Source organism: Felis catus, chromosome F1 (assembly GCF_018350175.1).
Source record: "Felis catus isolate Fca126 chromosome F1, F.catus_Fca126_mat1.0, whole genome shotgun sequence".
NCBI classification, from domain to species: Eukaryota; Metazoa; Chordata; class Mammalia; order Carnivora; family Felidae; genus Felis; species Felis catus.
Window position 1 is genome coordinate 47,379,083 of NC_058384.1, and position 13,751 is coordinate 47,392,833.

General features: G+C 39.9%; 1 long non-coding RNA gene across 12 annotated transcripts in view; it reads right to left on the reverse strand.

Annotated features, from left to right (window-relative positions):
* LOC109495729 overlaps window positions 1-13,751 on the reverse strand; it is a 369,888-nt gene that overhangs the window by 201,664 nt on the left and 154,473 nt on the right. The window contains exons 5-6 of one of the 12 annotated variants that reach the window (XR_006592082.1): window positions 10,968-11,087; window positions 1,523-1,679 (exon numbers count right to left, since the gene is read on the reverse strand). The exons of 10 other annotated variants lie outside the window; for them this stretch is intronic. This is a non-coding gene — a long non-coding RNA (uncharacterized LOC109495729). The remainder of the gene's footprint in view (window positions 1-1,522; window positions 1,680-10,967; window positions 11,088-13,751) is intronic. One more of the 12 variants, XR_006592076.1, reaches the window with a different exon arrangement.

Here is a 13,751-nt window from a genome sequence, read left to right on the forward strand (position 1 = left end):
CTTAGTTACATTTCCCAATCTCTGTTACATGTCTCATGTTGACCAGGTTCTGGTGAATGAAACATAAGCTGAACAATGTGAGTCATTGGTAGGTATGGCCTAAAAAAAACACTCCCCACATACAACCCTCCATTCTCTTTCATCCAAGGACCTAGCCGAGTACAGGGCCACAAGATGGAAGGAACCAATCTCTGAGTTACTGTTTGGAGAAGAGCTGCCTGAAAAGGTCATGCCAAACCACCGTGGGAGTGAGAAGTAAGTTTTTGTTGTGTTAGGTCACTGAAATTTTAAGGTTTTTTTTCTCAGGGGAGCCTATTCTGGCTAACTCAATGCATAAATCTAAAGACCTCTTCATGTTTTCTTTTGATTTTCCTATCTGTTTTAAGGAACTGATCTTTTATTTGTATGTGAGCTACCGTAAATTACTTTTCATCTTCTTTACACATCCTACTTAAGTTAGTAGGCCACCCAAAGAAGGGATTGCCAGATCAAGGGAGAACGTCGACTACATATTCAGGCAACAACTCAAATCTAATACATCCACATGCTATCATGATACCATCCAGAATGACACTAATCTCTCTCTTCAGAACCCTGTGTATAAGTAAAGCCACTTCCTTCCTACCTTAAAATCTTGTTCATTCAAGAGCTAATAAGCTAGATTCTCAGGCCAGGGTCTAGTCCAGAAATGTACTTCTCATCTCATGAGGAGGAAGCAGCAGGCCAGGATACAAATCAGCAAGCTATCTCAGGAAACAATAGCTCACATTCCTGGTAAGCCCTCTCACATCAACTAGTTGTACACTTTTGGTTAAGCAATAAATGAAGGATGAGTAGAAACACTTATTTCTTACTCCATCCTCACTAAATCCTTGCAGTGGTATTACCAACATCAGAGCAGTTGAAATAGTCTCTACTCACAGCTTTGTTACGACAATCACACGAGTTAATATTTATAAAGCACTTAAAATAGAAGTCAGCACATAGTAAGTGCTATAATAAGCAGCAATTTTCTAAATTATCCCCATTTTAGAATTAAGGAATTGGAAACTCAGATACATTTTTACAAGATCATCTAGCTCATGACCCATACAACTAGAACTCAGATTGAGGTCTTTTAAAGCTTTCAACTCTATACTGTGTATTTTATTTTTTTAGCACATAGGTAAGTACCTAAAACCAGATTTACAGACCAAGTTTGTTGCTGTTGATTCAAAATCAATACTATCTTCCCAATTACCAAATTCCATCTGGCACAAGGTACATGCCAAACTCAAGTCACTATCCTAGAACTGAAAATGTTTTCAACACTAGAGCCTATGAGATGTAACTGTATTTGTATAGTTATGATGACTGGCTCACTCTGACTCCAGAAGATATACTGTCCTTCAGGTTCTCTCTGGGCGAAGCTGAGAAGCCCTAAATGAACCATATAATAAAATGAAACCCCTTGGAAGGAAAGTATTTAAAACAAAATGTCAACCTTCACTCCATTCCACAGACAGCACATTAATGAGGTTACCTGCTGAGAGAAAGAGCCCAGTCTTCATTCCTCCTCACTTCAGCAGTTCTCTTCTGGGGAATTTCTGCTTTGCCTCTTGAGGCTCATAAGTATGTTTCAAAATGAGAAAGTATATCCATTCTTTTTAATATAATGCTTCTCTCCCCCAAGTGTTTTCCTTAGAGAACAATAAATTTCTTATTAGAAATTGAGTCTTGGCATGAGGCTTCTCAATTTGCTAGAAAAAGGAAATATACTATGGAAGTAGGTACTAGAGTAGAGCAAAAGCTCTGTCTCCTGGGCCCACGGATTAGCAGAAATCAAGACCTGCCTAAAGGAAATCAGGTAATTAGTCTAATGAAAAACAAAAAAGAAATTCACTTTGGCTCTTTTTGCTGGCCCATCGTGTCAAATATCCTTAAAGTACCCGTATTGGTGGAGGACGTTTACCATCTTCTTACCAAGTGGAAGAAGAGCAATTCTTACTTATTCAGCTCCATCTTTACCCATTTATCTCTTCACCTGAAAACCTCTTCCTAAATTAGGTTTATGCTTCTGGGAAAGCCTGTGCTTTCTCTTCTCTCTTACAAAGAGAGTTTCATCTACCCAGGGACTCTCTTCCTGGTCATCTGACAATTTCTACTCACCAGTGGGTTTTGTCTTAAACATCAATGTCCCCCACCACCCACAACATCTATGCCTAGCTAATGTCTCTATGGCTTTGTCAACAATCTCTCCTCCCTGTAAACTCCAAAAGGACATGGCAATATCCATCCTGCATGTCACATGCAAAGGGCTCATAATAAATATTTACACAATGAACTAGAATTTAGTTGGTTGATATTATACTCAAACAATGCTTAACATGTGAATGTCATGCAAAGCCACCTAAACTTTGGGACACTTCCAAAATAAAATAAAATAAAATGTTATGGAAATTGTCACTAACCTCAACATTCATTTTGGCAATTTGAAGGGTTCACTCTAAAAATCCGGGCACCAAAAGAGCTGGATATAATTTAAAAATCCTTAGAAAAGACATAAGAAAAAAAAACGTGCCTGGTTTTCTATTAATATGTGAATTTTTTTGTACTGCATAATTTTTAAAACTCTGGTTACAATGGCATGTGGCAGGGAACTCGATGTTTTTATAAATCTTTATCTTCTGGTTACCCGTGTTTCAAAATGCTCAGACTCCCATTTAAATATGTGACCAGTAATTTTGCCTGGTTTCCTATTGTTGTTTTGTACATCCTAGACAATCAATCAAAAATACAATAAAAAATCTGATTAGAGGGCAAGAAATAACCTTTCATGACAACGTCTAGGCCACATATGATTTGTTTCCTGAAATTGAGGTCCTAAGTGACAATTCTGTTTTTGACCTTGTATTCATTCGAGGTTTTATGTCTGTACTTGTAATGAGTTGCCCAGCCTTGGTCTTTGCCTCTTCTGTTCTGCGGCACGTCATTATCTCTTTCTTGTTTCTTTTCTGTTGTTTCAGTCTATGATTTGCTAGGGCTTGTTCTTTTAAACCACTCGGTTGTTATCTGACACAGATAGCTTTTTTTCTGGGTACTTTCTCTTCACAATTCTACTTCCCACTAACCAGAAAAAAATGTCATCTGAAATATATGGGCCTGTTTTCTTCTCTGATACAGAATATACAGATACACTAAAAAAATCTTTACTTAACAAAAGCCTGAAAATATTCTTTTAAGTTACCACTAGATTTTCTAAAATTAGTAAACAGACACCACTTAATCTCTAAATATACTGAAATTACTCCTCATTTGTCCACAACAATAGGGAAGAAAACACTCCTGTTTTAATAATCTAGTTAATAGCTGTTATAAAGACTAAATGGGTTAATTTATATATATATATATATATAGAGAGAGAGAGAGAGAGAGAGAGAGAGAGACTTTTTTTAATTTAAATAATTTCAAAGCAGGACTGAACATTAATTCATCTATCCCTATGATCCAGAAATCATTCAAGTATCCTGAATTCTCTCAGCTAATTATTGTGAACATCAATAGGCCTTGCACTAAAATATAAAATTCATCTTTTAAATTGAGGCTTTCTGAGATCTGAATTAATGGGACTTGAGTGAAATATAATCCAGACTTTACCACTTTCTACCCAGATTTCATTGCAATAGCTTCCTAATCAACTTATGTAACTTCAGTCTTTCTCTTCACAATGACTTATCTTCCTTACTTTTTCATATTATTTCCCATTCTGCGTCAAAAACTTCCAATAGACCCTAGTTTGTAATGTGTCACGTCCTACCTACTCTGCCCAGTTTTCAAGACCTTCCATTATTGAGTCCCCTACTTCCCAACCTTATTTCCAATCCTCCTCAAACTAGCTTGTTATATTATAGTTAATTATTTTTTCTAAAAATAATGTGATTTCTTGTAAACAGACTCCCAAACCAGCTCCCTTCTACCTACATTAACTCTCAAAAACAAGGGCATGTCACACGTTTTTTCTCTCCATGGCACCAAATGCGTTAATGAGTGGATAAGAAAGGAGAGAAACTACATTCCCCATCAACTAGATGCCAGACACATACCCAGGCTCTTTCAAGCCTATTAAATTGAAACATGCAAAGCAGTTAGCACAGTTCTGTGCTTAAAAGGAGTTCAATAAACATTATTATTACTATGTTATTAATCTTATCCACAATTTGTAAAGAGATACAGATGGGGAAGCAGAGCTCCAAGCTGACACCTTAAAAAATAGTACTGGAGAGAGGAAGCAGCAAGATGGCGGCTTAGGAGGACGCTGGGCTCACCGCACGTCCTGCTGATTACTTAGATTCCACCTACACCTGCCTAAATAACCCAGAAAACCGCCAGAGGATTAGCAGAACGAGTCGCCGGAGCCAAACGCAGACGAGAGGCCCACGGAAGAGGGTAGGAAGGGCGGCGAGGCGGTGCGCGCTCCACGGACTGGCAGGAGGGAGCCGGGGCGGAGGGGCGGCTCGCCGGCCAAGCAGAGCCCCCGAGTCTGGCTTGCAAAAGCGGAGGGGCCTGATGGACTGTGTTCCCACAACAAGCGCGATTTAGCGTCTGGGAGGTCATAAGTTAACAGCTCTGCTCGGAAAGCGGGAAGGCTGGAGGACAAAGGGAGGGAGAGCTGCTGAGCCCCCTGACGACAGAGCTCAGTTTGGTGGGGAACAAAGGCGCTCGCCAGCGCCATCTCCCCCGCCCATCCCCCAGCCAAAATCCCAAAGAGAACCAGTTCCTGCCAGGGAACTTGCTCGCTCCGCACAAACACCCAACTCTGTGCTTCTGCGGAGCCAAACCTCCGGCAGCGGATCTGACTCCCTCCCGCTGCCACAGGGCCCCTCCTGAAGAGGATCACCTAAGGAGAAGCGAGCTAAGCCTGCCCCTCCTGCCCCTGTGCACCTTGCCTACCCACCCCAGCTAATACGCCAGATCCCCAGCATCACAAGCCTGGCAGTGTGCAAGTAGCCCAGACGGGCCACACCACCCCACAGTGAATTCCGCCCCTAGGAGAGGGGAAGAGAAGGCACACACCAGTCTGACTGTGGCCCGAGCGGTGGGCTGGGGGCAGACATCAGGTCTGACTGCGGCCCCGCCCACCAACTCCAGTTATACACCACAACACAGGGGAAGTGCCCTGCAGATCCTCACCACGCCAGGGACTATCCAAAGTGACCAAGCGGAAGAATTCCCCTCAGAAGAATCTCCAGGAAATAACAACAGCTAATGAACTGATCAAAAAGGATTTAAATAATATCACAGAAAGTGAATTTAGAATAATAGTCATAAAATTAATCGCTGGGCTTGAAAACAGTATACAGGACAGCAGAGAACCTCTTGCTACAGAGATCAAGGGACTAAGGAACAGTCACGAGGAGCTGAAAAACGCTTTAAACGAAATGCATAACAAAATGGAAACCACCACAGCTCGGCTTGAAGAGGCAGAGGAGAGAATAGGTGAACTAGAAGATAAAGTTATGGAAAAAGAGGAAGCTGAGAAAAAGAGAGATAAAAAAATCCAGGAGTATGAGGGGAAAATTAGAGAACTAAGTGATACACTAAAAAGAAATAATATACGCATAATTGGTATCCCAGAGGAGGAAGAGAGAGGGAAAGGTGCTGAAGGGGTACTTGAAGAAATAATAGCTGAGAACTTCCCTGAACTGGGGAAGGAAAAAGGCATTGAAATCCAAGAGGCACAGAGAACTCCCTTCAGACGTAACTTGAATCGATCTTCTGCACGACATATCATAGTGAAACTGGCAAAATACAAGGATAAAGAGAAAATTCTGAAAGCCGCAAGGGGTAAACGTGCCCTCACATATAAGGGGAGACCTATAAGACTCGTGACTGATCTCTCTTTTGAAACTTGGCAGGCCAGAAAGAATTGGCACGAGATTTTCAGGGTGCTAGACAGAAAAAATATGCAGCCGAGAATCCTTTATCCAGCAAGTCTATCATTTAGAATAGAAGGAGAGATAAAGGTCTTCCCAAACAAACAAAAACTGAAGGAATTTGTCACCACTAAACCAGCCCTACAAGAGATCCTAAGGGGGACCCTGTGAGACAAAGTCCCAGAGACATCACTACAAGCGTAAAACATACAGACATCACAATGACTCTAAACCCATATCTTTCTATAATAACACTGAATGTAAATGGATTAAATGCGCCAACCAAAAGACATAGGGTATCAGAATGGATAAAAAAACAAGACCCATCTATTTGCTGTCTACAAGAGACTCATTTTAGACCTGAGGACACCTTTAGATTGAGAGTGAGGGGATGGAGAACTATTTATCATGCGACTGGAAGCCAAAAGAAAGCTGGAGTAGCCATACTTATATCAGACAAACTAGACTTTAAATTAAAGGCTGTAACAAGAGATGAAGAAGGACATTATATAATAGTTACAGGGTCTATCCATCAGGAAGAGCTAACAATTATAAATGTCTGTGCGCCGAATACCGGAGCCCCCAAATATATAAAACAATTACTCATAAACATAAGCAACCTTATTGATAAGAATGTGGTAATTGCAGGGGACTTTAACACCCCACTTACAGAAATGGACAGATCATCTAGACACACGGTCAATAAAGAAACAAGGGCCCTGAATGAGACATTGGATCAGATGGACTTGACAGATATATTTAGAACTCTGCATCCCAAAGCAACAGAATATACTTTCTTCTCGAGTGCACATGGAACATTCTCCAAGATAGATCATATACTGGGTCACAAAACAGCCCTTCATAAGTTTACAAGAATTGAAATTACACCAGGCATACTTTCAGACCACAATGCTATGAAGCTAGAAATCAACCACAGAAAAAAGTCTGGAAAACCTCCAAAGGCATGGAGGTTAAAGAACACCCTACTAACGAATGAGTGGGTCAACCAGGCAATTAGAGAAGAAATTAAAAAATATATGGAAACAAATGAAAATGAAAATACAACAATCCAAACGCTTTGGGACGCAGCGAAGGCAGTCCTGAGAGGAAAATACATTGCAATCCAGGCCTATCTCAAGAAACAAGAAAAATCCCAAATACAAAATCTAACAGCACACCTAAAGGAACTAGAAGCAGAACAGCAAAGGCAGCCTAAACCCAGCAGAAGAAGAGAAATAATAAAGATCAGAGCAGAAATAAACAATATAGAATCTAAAAAAACTGTAGAGCAGATCAACAAAACCAAGAGTTGGTTTTTTGAAAAAATAAACAAAATTGACAAACCTCTAGCCAGGCTTCTCAAAAAGAAAAGGGAGATGACCCAAATAGATAAAATCATCAATGAAAATGGAATTATTACAACCAATCCCTCAGAGATACAAACAATTATCAGGGAATACTATGAAAAATTATATGCCAACAAATTGGACAACCTGGGAGAAATGGACAAATTCCTGAACACCCACACTCTTCCAAAACTCAATCAGGAGGAAATAGAAAGCTTGAACAGACCCATAACCAGCGAAGAAATTGAATCGGTTATCAGAAATCTCCCAACAAATAAGAGTCCAGGACCAGATGGCTTCCCAGGGGAGTTCTACCAGACGTTTAAAGCAGAGATAATACCTATCCTTCTCAAGCTATTCCAAGAAATAGAAAGGGAAGGAAAACTTCCAGACTCCTTCTATGAAGCCAGTATTACTTTGATTCCTAAACCAGACAGAGAACCAGTAAAAAAAAGAGAATTACAGGCCAATATCCCTGATGAATATGGATGCAAAAATTCTCAATAAGATACTAGCAAATCGAATTCAACGGCATATAAAAAGAATTATTCACCATGATCAAGTGGGATTCATTCCTGGGATGCAGGGCTGGTTCAACATTCGCAAATCAATCAACGTGATACATCACATTAACAAAAAAAAAGAGAAGAACCATATGATCCTGTCAATCGATGCAGAAAAGGCCTTTGACAAAATCCAGCACCCTTTCTTAATAAAAACCCTTGAGAAAGTTGGGATAGAAGGAACATACTTAAAGATCATAAAAGCCATTTATGAAAAGCCCACAGCTAACATCATCCTCAACGGGGAAAAACTGAGAGCTTTTTCCCTGAGATCAGGAACACGACAAGGATGCCCACTCTCACCGCTGCTGTTTAACATAGTGCTGGAAGTTCTAGCATCAGCAATCAGACAACAAAAGGAAATCAAAGGCATCAAAATTGGCAAAGATGAAGTCAAGCTTTCGCTTTTTGCAGATGACATGATATTATACATGGAAAGTCCGATAGACTCCACCAAAAGTCTACTAGAACTGATACATGAATTCAGCAAAGTTGCAGGATACAAAATCAATGTACAGAAATCAGTTGCATTCTTATACACTAACAATGAAGCAATAGAAAGACAAATAAAGAAACTGATCCCATTCACAATTGCGCCAAGAAGCATAAAATACCTAGGAATAAATCTAACCAAAGATGTAAAGGATCTGTATGCTGAAAACTATAGAAAGCTTATGAAGGAAATTGAAGAAGATTTAAAGAAATGGAAAGACATTCCCTGTTCATGGATTGGAAAAATAAATATTGTCAAAATGTCAATACTACCCAAAGCTATCTACACATTCAATGCAATCCCAATCAAAATTGCACCAGCATTCTTCTCGAAACTAGAACAAGCAATCCTAAAATTCATATGGAACCACAAAAGGCCCCGAATAGCCAAAGGAATTTTGAAGAAGACCAAGGCAGGAGGCATCACAATCCCAGACTTTAGCCTCTACTACAAAGCTGTCATCATCAAGACAGCATGGTATTGGCACAAAAACAGACACATAGACCAATGGAATAGAATAGAAACCCCAGAACTGGACCCACAAACGTATGGCCAACTCATCTTTGACAAAGCAGGAAAGAACATCCAATGGAAAAAAGCCTCTTTAACAAATGGTGCTGGGAGAACTGGACAGCAACATGCAGAAGGTTGAAACTAGACCACTTTCTCACACCATTCACAAAAATAAACTCAAAATGGATAAAGGACCTAAATGTGAGACAGGAAACCATCAAAACCCTAGAGGAGAAAGCAGGAAAAGACCTCTCTGACCTCAGCCGTAGCAATCTCTTACTCGACACATCCCCAAAGGCAAGGGAATTAAAAGCAAAAGTGAATTACTGGGACCTTATGAAGATAAAAAGCTTCTGCACAGCAAAGGAAACAACCAACAAAACTAAAAGGCAACCAACGGAATGGGAAAAGATATTCGCAAATGACATATCGGACAAAGGGCTAGTATCCAAAATCTATAAAGAGCTCACCAAACTCCACACCCGAAAAACAAATAACCCAGTGAAGAAATGGGCAGAAAACATGGATAGACACTTCTCTAAAGAAGACATCCGGATGGCCAACAGGCACATGAAAAGATGTTCAGCGTCGCTCCTTATCAGGGAAATACAAATAAAAACCACACTCAGGTATCACCTCACGCCAGTCAGAGTGGCCAAAATGAACAAATCACGAGACTCTAGATGCTGGAGAGGATGTGGAGAAACGGGAACCCTCTTGCACTGTTGGTGGGAATGCAAATTGGTGCAGCCGCTCTGGAAAGCAGTGTGGAGGTTCCTCAGAAAATTAAAAATAGACCTACCCTATGACCCAGCAATAGCACTGCTAGGAATTTATCCAAGGGATACAGGAGTACTGATGCATAGGGCCACTTGTACCCCAATGTTCATAGCAGCACTCTCAACAATAGCCAAATTGTGGAAAGAGCCTAAATGTCCATCAACTGATGAATGGATAAAGAAATTGTGGTTTATATACACAATGGAATATTACGTGGCAATGAGAAAAAATGAAATATGGCCTTTTGTAGCAACGTGGATGGAACTGGAGAGTGTGATGCTAAGTGAAATAAGCCATACAGAGAAAGACAGATACCATAGGGTTTCACTCTTATGTGGACCCTGAGAAATTAACAGGAACCCATAGGGGAGGGGAAGGAAAAAAAAAAAACAGGTTAGAGTGGGAGAGAGCCAAAGCATAAGAGACTGTTAAAAACTGAGAACAAACTGAGGGTTGATGGGGGGTGGGAGGGAGGAGAGGGTGGGTGATGGGTATTGAGGAGGGCACCTTTTGGGATGAGCACTGGGTGTTGTATGGAAACCAATTTGTCAATAAATTTCATATAAAAAAAATAAAAAAAAAATTAAAAAAAAAAAAAAAGAAATGCATAGATTAAATAGGAAAAAAAAAAAAATAGTACTGGAATACTGAACCAGAAGGCTTTACCTAACAAATGAACTACAACTCTAAGTGATTTAAATAAAAAGGGATTTTATTACTTCAAACAACAAAGAAACCAGAAGCGGGGTAACTCCATGACTGGTTAATTCAGTAGCTTAATGATGTCATCCAACCAGGTACTCAGATTCCCATTCTGCCTCGCTTAGTGGGTTAGCTTTGATCCTCAGGCAACTTCCCCCAATAAACCAAGTATACCATGGTAATTTTAATCTAAAAATGCAGACACGATTAAATTCAAAAGAAGAATGGGCACTTCTCACCACTGCAAAAACCTTCTGTAGGAACTCTAGAGCAAGGTAACCCTCCTGTTTTATTGACCAGAGCTTTAAACAATTGCTAGCAAGGAAAATGGGGCCAATGATGACTGGCTTGAGCCCAGAAGTACTCACCACTCTCAAGGGTGAGGATAAAGTAAACTTCCTCTAAAATGTATAAGAGGAAATGCATGGGGGAAAAAAAATCAAAGCTCTGTTATAGAGGATCAGAGGACCATGGCACCATCCAAAGGCAGCACCCATGACATGGATCATGTGGGGAGACAGATTTCCTACATGGAAATCCCACGTCTGCCACTTATTAGCTATACCACACAGCCAGCTCCTAACCCCTCCATTTCAACCTCTCGTCTGTGAAGATGAAATAATACAAACCAACATTTAGGATTTAGAGGATAATTTACCTACAATTTAAAACAGTGCCTGATGCACACAGTGTCCAATCATCATTAGATATTAATGGGATCCCAACAAAATAATGTTTTCTTCTGAAAATGTTTTACTTCCTCTCTTCAGTGAAAAGCCTAATAAAAGAGTAATAAGCTTGACTCAGTCCCTGGGTGTTAAGTCACGATGGCTGATTCCCAACCCTTCTAGTAAAGTAACAGGAGAGCTGAGAGCGCTGGAGGTCAGCAGACAAAAATAGATCTCTAGACTTACACTGCGTTATCTGCTCCCTAGAAGACATGCTGGTACCACAGCATCCTGGCCAATCCTCAGTAGAAGCAGAAATGATCAGATTTATTCTGTCTTAATGCTCCCTTGCAGCTGCAAACAGCTTCAAACCCAATTGGCAGTTGAACACCCCAGGCAATTTGCATCTCTAGAGAACAGTTTATGGTTAAGATTCTGAACATTTTTAAGAGAGAAATACCTAATGTAACTATTAAGGAACAGCACTGTTAAAGTACTTGTTCACCACCACTAGAGTTTTATTAAAGAAGTAAGCTAATCCTTTTCATTACTTGCCAAGCCATTTTTGTCTGATCTGAGGAAGAAACCTTGTGCACAAAGTCTCCTACGGCTTTGGAAAGCACAAATGGCCTCAAGGAGACACAATGATATAGATGGAAGTTGGCAAACCATCCTGATGCATTCTGAATGCAAGCACCTAGGGCACTTAGTGATACCCCCTCCAAATGAATTCCCACAAGTACCTCCTTTGCTACACTGAGGTCAGCCAAGGACCTACACAGACTGAGTTCCTAGGCATAAACCCAGGAATCCCATAGGTCCTGAAGATGAATAAGTAAATTAGACACCAATAATATCACAGGATTATTATCAGTAACCTCAGTAAATATGGCTTTATGGTAACTTGGCAGCATCTAATGAGCGGCACAACTATGTCCTCAAGGAGGTAGTGAATTGAATCAACGCTGCCACTTACAGGTTTTAAATTTGAGGCAAATTTTCAATTGACTCCACTCACCGCCCACAGGAAATTTTAATTCACATTTTAATCTCCCATATCTAACCAATTCGCCAACTAGTGTTTCCATTAAATCTTTTAGTAAAATGTGTCCTAGTCAGTTCAGGCTGCCATAACACAATCCTATAGACTGGGTGGTTTAAACAACAGAAATGTATTTCTCATAGAAGAAGGAGGCCAGAAGTCTGAGATCGGGGTGCCAGTAATGGTCCAGTTCTGGTAAAAGTGTTCTTCCTGACTCGTGGATGGCCACCTTCGTGCTGTGTCCTTCCATAGCAGAGACATCTTCTTCCCCTCTCCCCTCCCACTTTTGTGTCCAATTATTTACATATAAATGTTACTAAACATCCCCACAGTCAGAGAGAAAACAATCAAATTTGTTCAATTTTAGTATGCAGTGAATGCATGGATATGAATTCATGTTTCCTACTAGTATTTTAGAAAGCTAATCAGGCTATTTTTGTTTTCCTATGTGAAGTTTTCTCCATCTGCTCATTTAACTTGTGGGAAATCACATAATAACTTTTTTGAAGAAAACATAAAGTTACCTATAAGTATAGAGATCAATGGATTTTCACAAATCAAACCCAGGTAAGTAATGAGAACACAGATCAACAGTAACTAGTATCCCAAGCAACCCAGCAGAACCAGACCTTGCAACCTCAATCCCTCCAGCTTCTCTTCTGTATTCCTGCTTAGTCCCTCTTTTAATATTTTGAGAGAGAGACAGACAGACAGAGAGACAGAGAGAGGGAGGGAGGATGAATGTATCCCAAGCAGGCTCCATGTTGTCAGCGGAAAGCCCACAATTGAGCGGAAAGCTCAATTCCACAAACCGTGGGATCATGACCTGAGCCAAAATCAAGAGTAGGATGCTTAACCAATTGAGTCTTCCAGGTGCCTCCTGCTCAGTCCCTCTTTCTCTCAAGAGTAACCAGTATCCCAAACCTAACACTATCAACTTGGCCTATTTTTGTTTTTAGTTCAAAGGTATGTAATATTTACTTTTTTGTACCTGGCTTATTTCCCTCAATATTACATTGTGAGGTACACACAACCATGAAAACCAGTTACAGATTGTAGATCTATAGGTGAAATGTATAATAAAAGGAGGACATCAGGTTATCTTTATGACTTTTTCATTGGAAAAGATTTCTTAAATAGAAGGCAAAAAACACCCCAACAACCTATAAAGTAAAAGTTAAATAATTGGACTATGTTAAAATTTTAAAAATTTCTTGTTAGCAAAGGACACTTTCAAGGGAGTGGGGAGAAAAGTAGGAGGAGATATTTGTAATACATATAACAGACAAAGAATTCTTATCCAGAATATATAAAATTCTCCCAGAAATCACCAGGAAAATGTAAACTCAGTAGAAACATGGGGCAAAATCTTTAAGCACTTTACAAAAGAGGATAACCACAGAGTCAATAAACATATGAAAAGGCATACTATTTCCTTAGTCTTCAGGAAAACACAGATTAAAACTACAATGTTACAGTACTACACGTTCAACAAAAAAAAATAACACATCAAGTGTTAGCAAGGATGTGGACAAATACTCCTGTGCTTTTGTAAATTGCCATGATCACCTTAGAAAACTTGCATCCTCTCACAGCCCAATATTTGCATGCTGTATGAGCCAGTTTTCCTCACAAGTGTATACTCCTGATAGGTAGGATTGTGTTTATAGTAGCACTGTTTAAACTGAAAATGACCCAAATGCCCGTTAAGAGTGAAATGGATAAATCACTT